Source organism: Lolium rigidum, chromosome 4, assembly GCF_022539505.1.
Source record: "Lolium rigidum isolate FL_2022 chromosome 4, APGP_CSIRO_Lrig_0.1, whole genome shotgun sequence".
Classification (NCBI taxonomy): domain Eukaryota; kingdom Viridiplantae; phylum Streptophyta; class Magnoliopsida; order Poales; family Poaceae; genus Lolium; species Lolium rigidum.
In genome coordinates this window covers 160,465,808-160,477,125 of record NC_061511.1, presented here as the reverse complement: position 1 = coordinate 160,477,125, position 11,318 = coordinate 160,465,808, and positions in this window count along the sequence as shown.

The following is an 11,318-nucleotide window of genomic DNA, read 5'->3' as shown; positions in this document are numbered from 1 at the left end:
CATTCAATAGGAACCTGAATCGGTGATAGAACAGCTGTAACTAGAAAAGAAATCTCCTTCTTGCTACTAGAGAGTCTCACGATTCATGCCACTGCTTGAAGAAAATAACGAAAATACTAAGAGTACTGAAATAAAAAAAATGGTACACAGCAATTTCTCAGCCACAATTGGTAGCAGAACCAGTTTCTACAGCAACTTCTCAGCCACAATTGGCAGCAGAACCAGTTTCTAGAGCAACTTGTCAGCCAAAATTTCGACCAACAATAGTTGTGGTATGAAATACTACCCAAGGACGCACTGTGCCAGTCCCAGCTGACACAACCACAACTGGCCAAACACCGCTAGCACAACATCAACAAACTGTTGATAATCTCCCACTGACCCTTATTATTCCTGCCAGAGACAACTCCCCTGAGGATGAGACTCACACCGAAGAAGGTATATTTTCCAATGCTTATAGTTTAATGCTCTGTTATATAGTTATAGAATTTAAAGATATATATATATATCTACCTTGATAGCTTGATGTAATGCTTAACTTTGTAGTTGCACCATGATCAAGAAAACCGAGGGGCCCAACAATAGGGAAAATGCTCGTAGCTAAGCTTATTGGGATCGAATCAAGATTTCGCCATTCATCTATCGTAGGTGGCAGAAGGCCACTGGACCTAGAAGAATCTTGTAAATTAGCATCAGAGGTAGGAACTTTCGTTAGGAATGAAATTCCTATCTTTGCAACATGGAAAGAGCACGTAGACACCTCTAAGCATTTTTGAAAAATTAGTGCACACGTTACACATAAGTCATCTTTCTCCTGGTAATGTTACTCATACCAGTATACCACATTAGCACGTCTCATTCCTTCTAGCTTGTTGTTAGCTCTATGTATATCGCACCAATGGTTTATATTGTTTTGAACAGTTAAGGTTCTAGTTTGATGAGGACCAAGAGGAAGTAAAGTGTGTTCTCAATAGTCTATTCTCAGACTATCTGCGCCAATATCGCAGTAGGCTAAAGAAGAAATACTTCACTGGAAAGATTACTAGGAGTGTTCCAACTAGATCTCCTCTGAAGCAAATAACTGACAACCTGTGGGGAGATCTTGTGAAGCACTGGTTTGATACAAAGAATATGGTATGATTTGTAATACTGAGACCAGATCACATCTAGGATTCTTATTTACATCAGTTTCTCACTAGTCTCCTTTTTGCAGAATTTGGCTAAATATAATCAGAAAACCCGTGGTAACTACTTTTACCTAGCCGTAAGGGATCTCGTAACTTGATTGTGCACATTCGACAAAAACTAAGGACATGTTGTTTTATACTGCTATTTACAAATATTTTAGTAAAAGATGATGCGGAGTATACACCAGTGTGCAGATTATATTATGATCCTCCATTTCAACCACATTATTCGATTTATAAATGGTAGTACCAAAATGTAAATGTTACATAATGCAAGTAAAAGGGAACTAAACAAAGAGATGACTCTGCCAGAGATTTTTGAAGCATGCCAGAAGAACAAACTTGAAGTGATTGGGGGAAGTCGCGATTGTTCTTGTAAGTCTTCTCAACGATTGAAATTTTGTGAGGACTCACATCCCAACTTGTAGGAGTAGTAAAGTACATGTCAATATGATATTATAGATGTTTATTAAAATTCATGTGATGTGAATCATACATGCCAAATTGTTGGAATAAAAGTAGGTCATACACATGATAAATCTACTGTCAGCAAGTTTCTCTGTAGTGACTATCATGTTTACACATGTGTACGAACTGTATATTTTTCTGGAAGATATGAAATTAGAGATGGAAAAACCCGGTAAAAACGGTCTGGAAAAAACCGATGAAGAATGTGTGAAGGCATTTTCCATGGTATTAAATAAGAATGGTATTGCCAAAAACACTTTCTTGCGGAATGCTGGACTATTGAAGTGCAAGTCCATGTCAAAGTCAAAGTATTCGCATGCTCAAGTTCTGGAGGATCAACTCCAAGTAGAACGAGCTACATCAGCTGAGCTAAGACTAGAAGTCGACAATTTTTGAACGATAGCATAAGAGAAGGAGGCCCTACTGGAGCAGGTTAGGAAAGCTAGTAAGAAGAGGATGTGCTAGATCGGAGATGAACAGGGACAGTGAAAGGTCAGTACCTTGGTCCGGTAAAATGGTACTTTATTCTGAGCATATTTCGTAGGTGCATATATATGTAATTGCTATGATCTTGGTGGTCGTTTCCTTATTGTGATGTAGATTTGATAGGACCTATCCTTTTGTGTACTAGCTATTGTATTAATCAACTCGATGCAGTGATAACCCTGCTGATTTTTTTTTTTGAACGAGAACCCTGCTGATTCTTGATATGTATAAGTGGATTGCCTAGCCCTTTCCATTAGTTCGGACTTCTGGTTGCGTTGTCTTGTGCATGAAGCTTGACATGGTATCAGAGCCCAGAGTCTCAAGTTTGAGTCCTGGCTTTCGCAAACCTTCTCTTCTCTTCTCCTAGGGGTGTTGAAATGTACAAGTGGATTGCCTAGCCCTTTCCGTCAGTTTGGACTTTTTGTTGCGTTGGCTAGTGCATGAATCTTAACACTGATGATTTTGTGTGTGATCCATTGATTTCCAGCTTTCTGTAGGGATTCGTAGCATAGAAAACAAAAAATTCCTACCGCAAGAACGAATAACAAGACAAGATCTAATCTAGTAGATGGTAGCAACGAGGTGAAGATCAACATACCTTCGAAGATCACTAAGCGTTAACGTGATAAATCTTGTGGTGTATATAATCGATCACTTGCCGCTTTCAAAAGCGCGTCGAAGATCTTGATGGTGCCACAATCGGGTAGCACCTCCGCACTCGGTCACACGTACGGTGTTGATGACGACGTCCTTCTCCCTGTTCCGGCGGGCAGCGGATGTATTAGATCCTCCTCGGAATCCTGCCAACACGATGGCGTGATGACGGTGGTGGTGGAGATCTCTGGCAGGGCTTCGCCGTAAGTGCTGCGGGAGAAAGAGGGAGGAGGGAGTAGCTAGGGTTTGGGAGAGGGGCACTTGGGGCGCCGGCCTGGGAGCCCCTTGGTGGTGCGGCTGGCTTGGTGTGTTCAGCCCCCTCCCTCTCCTCCTCTATATATAGGTGGAAAACCTAGGGTTCCCCAAAAAACCACTTTGGAGTCCAACTCCCAAACTTACCAAACTCCCCATAAATCCCTTTCCCTCTCTTGTTGGCCGGCCACCATGGTGGAGCCCACCATGGACTCCACCTTCCCACTTGGTAGGTTGGCTAGGGCTGGTGGAGATCCTCCAAGACTCCACCTACATAGTGAATTGTTCTGGATGATTCTAGAACCTTCCGAAACCTTCCATAAATTCACCAGACCATTTCCAAACTTGGAATGTGACTTCCTATATATGAATCTTATTCTCCGGACCATTCCGGAACTCCTCGTGATGTCCTGGATCCCATCCGAGACTCCGAACAATATTTTAACTCCATTCCATATTCCATATCTACTTAAAACGACATCGAACCTTAAGTGTGTCACCCTACGGTTCGTGAACTATGCAGACATGATCGAGACTCTTCTCCGATCAATAACTAATAGCGGGACCTGGAGATCCATAAAAGCTCCCACATATTCAACGATGACTTCGTGATCGAAAGAATCATTTACAAACGATACCGATTTCCTTTGTCACACGATATTTTACTTATCCGAAGTTTGATCGTCGGTATCTCTATACCTAGTTCAACCTCGTTGCCGATAAGTACTCTTTACTCGTACCGTGATATGACATCCCTTGTGAGCTAGTCACATGCTTGCAAGCTAGTTGGATGGCATTCCACCGAGAGGGCCCAAAGTATATATGTCCGTCATTTGGATGGACATATCCCAATATTGATCCACGCGCTTCAACCCATAATTTCCGAACACTTAATGCCACCTTTATAACTACCCATTTATGAAGTAGTGTTTGGTGTCATCAATGCATCCATCCGGTGTAGGTGATTAACATGATCTCATGGTCGAAGGATTAAGTTACTATGTATCTTAAAGCTTGACGCACAATGAACTTAATGACTTGATCATATGCTTCGCTTACTATAGGTGTATGTCCATCACATCATTCACCTAATGATATGATCTTGTTATTAATAACATCCAATATTAATGATCAGGAAACCGTGATCATCTATTAATCAACAAGCTAGTTTAACAAGAGGCTTACTAGGGACTATTTTATGTTTACAAAACACACAAGTATTAATGTTTCCGGCTAATACAATTATAGCATGGAATATAAACATTTAACATGAATACTAAGATATAACAATAAACACTTTTATTATTGCCTCTTGGGCATATCTCCAACAGTCTCCCACTTACACTAGAGTCAATAATCTAGTTTACATTTGTAAAGATTTAACACCTTGGTCTTCTGGTGCTTATCATGTTTGCTTATGGGAGAGGTTTCATTCAACGAATCTGACATGCTCAGAAACGTATGTATTTTGCAATTCATTTGCGTCTCCACGCATCACTCTGTTTTTCAAATGAGTCGGCGTTAATCGTATATGTTTGGTCTTCTGGTGGAACCTTAATTCCGTGGTCTGAAATATGTTACCAATATTGTCACATACAATGTAGCTTCATTGTTCTGACACTACCGGAACTACACCAAGTTCTCAAAGAACTCCTCGACTCAAACACCCTTGGTCATTGTTAAAATAATGATATACTCTGCCTTCGTTTGTAGAATCCGTCACAATATTTAGAACTTATCTAAATCTAGCATAGACTTCATCTAGCCCATTGTGCTACCTTTTATTGAATACGTAGCTTAATTGAGATTGAAATTCATTTTTATATGTGACCAAACTAATATCGATGCAACATCTTACAGCGATTTGTTTATCATTACCCACATAAAACTATATATTTATATCCTTGGCTCTGACAAATCACTCAGGGATATTCTTACTGTTGTCCAATGATCACCATGTGAATCATTCTCATATGTGCTCGTAGCACCTTACAACATAGGACATCTGATTGTGTACATATTATTTGTGATCTAAAATCACTCATGTGGTTTTACTCATTGAGTGTCAAATACACTCAAGTCTTATTAAACCTCCACATGGAAAAGAACTCCTTCTTGACGTTTTCATATTGAACTACTTCAATATTCATTCTATGTACTTTGACTTAAACTTATTATGTGCTTCAATCTATCTTCATAGATCTTGATGCTAAATATGTTTTTAGTCCATATCCTTTCACTGAAGTTAATTTTCAATGAAACCTTTTAATCACATCAAGTGCATGATTAAATTATTTATAATCAATGATATGTTATCCACATAAAGTATTATAAATATGTCTCAGTGCTCCCACTTAATTTCTTGCAAATGCAAGCATCTTCATCGTATCCGATGAAATCAAAACTCTTTGATTATTTCATCCGGTGAAGATTCCAACTCCGTGGTACTCACTTCATCTAGTGAAGTTTGTATACCTTTCTAGCATTCTAGAGACTAGCAAAACTCTCAGTTGTATCTTGTATAGACCTTTGGTACACACTTCTGATAAGGAATGTATTTCTGCCATCCTACTAACATATCTCATAAAAGAAATATGTAGTGATTACTAGAACAATCCGTATAGACTATAAGCATCGTTGCGAAAGATCTAATCTCATAGCAGTCAACTCTTTAAACTTTGTCGCAAACAAACTTTGGACAAGTCGAGATTTTTCAAGGATATTTCATCCATGTGCATTAATTTTATAAATATTATCTTGGATTTTATGGCTCTTAGCCATTTTAACGAAGTCAGGGCCCATCAAAACTTCTTTGTATGTAGTTGGTTTATCATTGTTCAAAATCAATCATTTGTCCACAAATCATTTATTTGATCACAAAGTAAACCATGATTACAAGGTTCAATAGCTACTTCGATCTCCATGGCTATAACATTTTGTAGACATGGGAGCTATGAGCATCGTGGCTGCTTCTGGAACCATTTCCGTGTTTCGACAAAAAGTAGCGAAACTTTCCCCTAGAGTATGTAGGGGTTTTGCTAGATGCGTACATGGGAGTAAAAATATGCGGGCGTGCCATCTTGCTTAATGAAAACAAGAAATAAAATAAAATAGACAAAGAAAGACAAAACACCATATAAGGAACACTGCACTTTATTCATATCATTGCATTGTACAAATACATATTGCATGTTCCAATAGGATTATATCCTTTTTGCCTTCGCGTCGCGCTCATGGAGTATCTGACATAGGAGATTGCGTAGTTCATTGATTCCCGATGCCTTTGCAAGCATCCGGTTAATTACATCTGCAGGGTCAAGCCCCACAGAATACCTCCGATTAAGCTGCGCTGATGGTCGTCGTCATGTTTGGATTGCTCATCCATATGCATTGTGATATTAATGGAAAATATGTGTGCGGGTGGCTTTGTTTCGCCGAAACCCGGTCACGTATACTATCGCCATGTTGGTATGACCAACAGGATATGTCGATGAAGGGGATGACTTTCGCCTCGTCGGTGCCCGAGTCATGTAACACCCCGACTTCATCGAACGCGGACGTGTGTATTTTGCTATCGCCTCATCGGTGCCCAGCAACGGAGTGTCCGATCCCGTAGGTTTGGGACATGTAGATAATAATGGTGACCTGGCCTCGTTGGCACTTGGCCATAGTTTCGTCCGGCCTCGTCGGCACTAGACATGATGGTATGATAAGTAGCCATTGTCTCGTCGACACTTGGCCAAGGTGTCGATGTAAAATAATATCACATATGCATGTTGGATGATGCTTCTCAAATATGTTAATCTCGCGTCCGTGTAGGAGCAAAACCAATGTCATGTATATATAATCTCGCCTTCTTGTGACATGCAATGTAGATGTAAATATGATCAATCATGCTTCCTCGTAAGGAGCAAGATCGATTTTGATAATTGGACTTCTTCGCACATGGTCTTAGCCACGTACGCTCCTCATATTTTGCACGAAGCCGCAGTTCACCACCCACATAGGATAGATCACGCGGTCATATATTCTTGAAAGATGATTCCATCACATCGGGAAGCTTTTATCATTAACCTCTCATCGATGGAAGAACTTGTAACTATGGTAGAGCCGCGGTCGACCACCCTTGCTGAGGTAATCCACAATCGTAGGGATAAACCAACAACGTGGGAATAGTCGTCCCGCGCTCATGTATTCGATCGCCGATTCCATCACATCGGAAGGCCATGATTTATAGCCTCGCTTCAATGGCGGAATATACAATTACTTTGATCTTGATATTGCCTCTTCAATCAGTGGAGGATGCATAGAATAAACACTTTGAGGAAGAAATATCAAGACGCCAAAATTCATTGCTTACCATCAAAAACGCGCTTCCGCCTGGCCCCATAGTAATTGCCATAGGCGCCGCTGCGTCGCAGCAATCGTCTCGAGATTTGGTGGGTGAAAGTGTGGCGTTCGTCGTTGCAAAATTCTGATGGAAGAACGACGAACAAGACGGATGAATATGGTGTCGTTCGCCGCTGCAAAATTCTGATGCGAAGCGACGAACTTGCGTGGCGCGGGGGTCTGGCGAGATTGTGCCTTGACTTCGTCCCGCGTCCGCGTGCGTGTGCTGTGTCTCTCTTCTCGCCTCTCCGCGTGCGTGTCCGTCTCCTCCCGTGAGCGAGGATGACTGGCCTTATATAGGCGTCCATCAACTTGCTGAACTCGTCCGGCGCTGAAAACGCCTGGCCGTTCAAACTGAATTCCACTCTATCTCTATCTGATCGGTACTAGACGTCATCCATGAGGTCATCAGTATATTTATACGGACATACCGGCGCAAGGCGTACTTCGGCGATTCATCTACGTATGGGCCGATACATACTACTTGTGTGCATACAACCGATCGATTGTGGTGCTCAACAAAATAGCTAGCTAGCTCATCTACCTTCCAAATCTTTGGAATACAATATAATTTGAATTGTTCATCCAAATTGCAATATGTTTGTACCATGATAATAAAGATGATAAACTCTATAAAATAAGTCCAATATTGAACATTATTCTTCCCAAAAATATATGTTGCATATTGTGGGCCCCATTCATATGATATGAATTTTCGGTACAAAAATTCGTCAAACAAAATGCCCCTCGCCGAGTATAGTTCATGCGCGAAGCGACATGGATTAGACTCGGCGAAATAATATTAAACAAGCGGCCGAATTTTCTAAACGCCCGATCCTGCGTTGTGCTAGCTCTGGACTCTGAAGTTCTGTTTGCACACAACATGCCTTGTTCAGGCCTCCTAGAAACCGGATACTAGTCCTTTACGATTGGCCTCTTTTTTATAAGCTGGGTACGTCGTTTACTTTAACCAAAAGAAAATCTGGTAGTTTGCTTAAACCAACGAAAACTTGCACTTCAAAGGCAAGCTAACAATCTGAACTCCGTGTAGCAGACTCCTAAGCAGGAGCCCATGGACTCACGAGATTTTCAGCATGGCGATACGAACGCCGGGCCGGAGGCTACGCGAGGTCGTCGGAAGAAACGTAGTGTTGCTAAATTCAACTCCCGATCCCGCGGAGCCGCCGCTTTGAGAGATCCACCGGGCAACACGGGGCTTAGCAACACCAGGACTGGGATGAACCACTTGCCGGGCAAAAGCTCCACTGATATTGATGATGGGCATCGACGCTCTTCGGAACGTAGTGTTCCAGATAGCTTGCATGAAGAAAATCACGAGGTACGTACGTACTGTTTTCGCTCTTGCTTGGCCAATGTGTTTTGCTTAACCATACACTTTATTCTATGACATTCTATTTTAATCGTTCTGGTATGACAATCTTATTCCTTGTTAGGACATCGAGGTCGCTCATCCCGACATTTACACTATCTTTAGCGGCCATATCAAAGAGGCACCGAAAGAGGCAAACGGGGAAGTATTATTTTGGCGTGAGGAATTCGACCTCTTCATGGATTACGAGGGAAAGCCATACAGATCTGATGAGATTCCTATAGAGGAAGAGGCGGATGTTGACAAGACGATGTCCGAAGTCGCTGAATGCTTGAATCTCGGTCGAGGAGAGACACTTATATTCAAATCAATTTATGATTTTCGACGGAAAATTGATACCCGCAATTATGATCGGCATACTATCTTTCCAAGGCCACCTCAAGTACTAACTCAGTTGTTTCATGATTGCGACCTTGGTAAACAAGATAAACCTGGGGCACCACCGGCAAGAATGGCGCCTCGCCCGGTCGTTGCTTTGAGACCTTATCAGCCAGGCTATGGCGATAATTTTCAGGTGCCAGAACGTACCTCCACAATGGCTCAAAAATTTATTCAGTCACCTTCCGCAAGATGGATCGACAACTACCCGCATCGCGTTTGCACGGATGTCTTGGAGTGTCGTAAGCTATTGATATGGGCACGTATGATGCTACTAAACCAGGAAGACCTTGAATATTTCAGAAAGGCTGATATTGCTCGAGGGATTATGGCTTCAATTTATCATTGCCATGTTGATTCCTCACTAGTGGCTGCCTTCCTCACATATTGGAATGTTGACGGGCACACTCTAATTACTAGCCAAGGGGAGATGGGTTACCCGCTCCACACCATATATGATGCTATGGGAATACCGTTCTCTGGGCGACTTTATGAAGAGTACATCCCGCTACCTGGCACGGTGCGAGGACAGGTCAAAACATTGTATAGCATATATGCAGATATGTGCCCTCTCAAACTGACTCCCAAGCCAGGGCTGGTTACCATTGATGCGTGGGTTGAGCACTTTTTTGATGACAAGACCCATTCATTTGGATCCTTATTGTCAAATTGTTACGCAGATCCAGCTGACCCGCTCTTGATAAAAATGGGTCTTCACATTGAAGTTAAGGATGGTCGCATGTCAGCCTTTTTAGGCGATCATGCAATGCATTACCGCCCAGCGTATCCTTCAGTGGTGTTTCGTGCGGCCTTCATTGCTGCTTGGCTATGCACATATTGTATTCCTACAGAGGCCGGACAATACATCCGCCCCGAAGTATTTGTCATGGCCGTGAAGCTTGCAGAGGGAAGCCGTCGAGCCATCGGATCAGCAAGTTTGGCTTTCCTATACCGCAGCCTGGATGAGTTTCACAACAAAATTGTGGCAGAGTCACTTTGTGCTAGTAAATGTGACTTATTTGTCCCGGGGCGATTTATCATGGGATGGTTTGCCTCATTCATGAAGGACTTTCCCTTATCTGCATCTCTGAAGTGTCCAACTCCATTCCCACCTTTTGTAATTGATTCGGTACGCAGAGAACAAATGACACTTACAGCAGCACATAATATTTTCTGGGAGTTTGATGATACTGGGACGAGCCTACGCTCCCTGGACTTCCTTGGGAGGTCCGTGATACGCATTCCAAAATCCGGAAGGGTGGTTCGGATATGCGATGACCACACACAGCAGTCTGGCTCTGAAGTAATCTCCATCGCAGCTACCGACTTACTTATCAGCAGTACCGTGGGAGGCATCCTGTATAGACGAGGGGAGCGCTACGACAACCAGGTATACTGTCCACACCGGTTCGCTCGGATGTTCAATTGCGATCAACACGTCCCAGAGCTAGACATGCTTTCAGAGGATCTAAACAGGAAGACAAATAGACTGGATTTCCCTAGTTATTTGACCAACTCCCGAGAGGAATCGCTGGAACTCTTGGGTCGACGACACCTTTGTTTTCATCGACCGCAGGGTCATCTCTTCTTTGTGCAGCCTATTAAGAAAAAGCCAGAGCGCACGATGGACTATGTTGCTTGGTACAACAGATCATTCTCCTTCCTACAGGCACCAGAATTCTTTTGTTCGCGCATACAGACGCCTGCTGTTGTCCAGCGGCAACATGTACCAAGCTACCAGGAAGGTGAGCACTTACGTATAGTTTGCCCCTTATTTTCCATACACGATTGATTTGCTTCTCCTTTACCATGTGCCCATCATACGTATTTTATTATATGAGCATAATCCCCTGATGCACCCCTCTTCCTCTCGCTCATTCTACTAAACTCAGTTGCCTCGGACGTTTCTCTGGTCGTTCCGAGTTCAGCTGCAGTTCAGTCTGAAAGTGCACTTGCAGGGCATCAGCAACAAATTTCCGAGGTACCTAAACAGTGTGACGCTAGTTCCCCATGGAACGGCCGCTCAGGAAAGAGTATTGATACGATCAAAGAGTGCATTTCCAGTAAAGCTAATGATGTGCCCAAGCAGACTTCCGTGCATCCGCAAGATACAA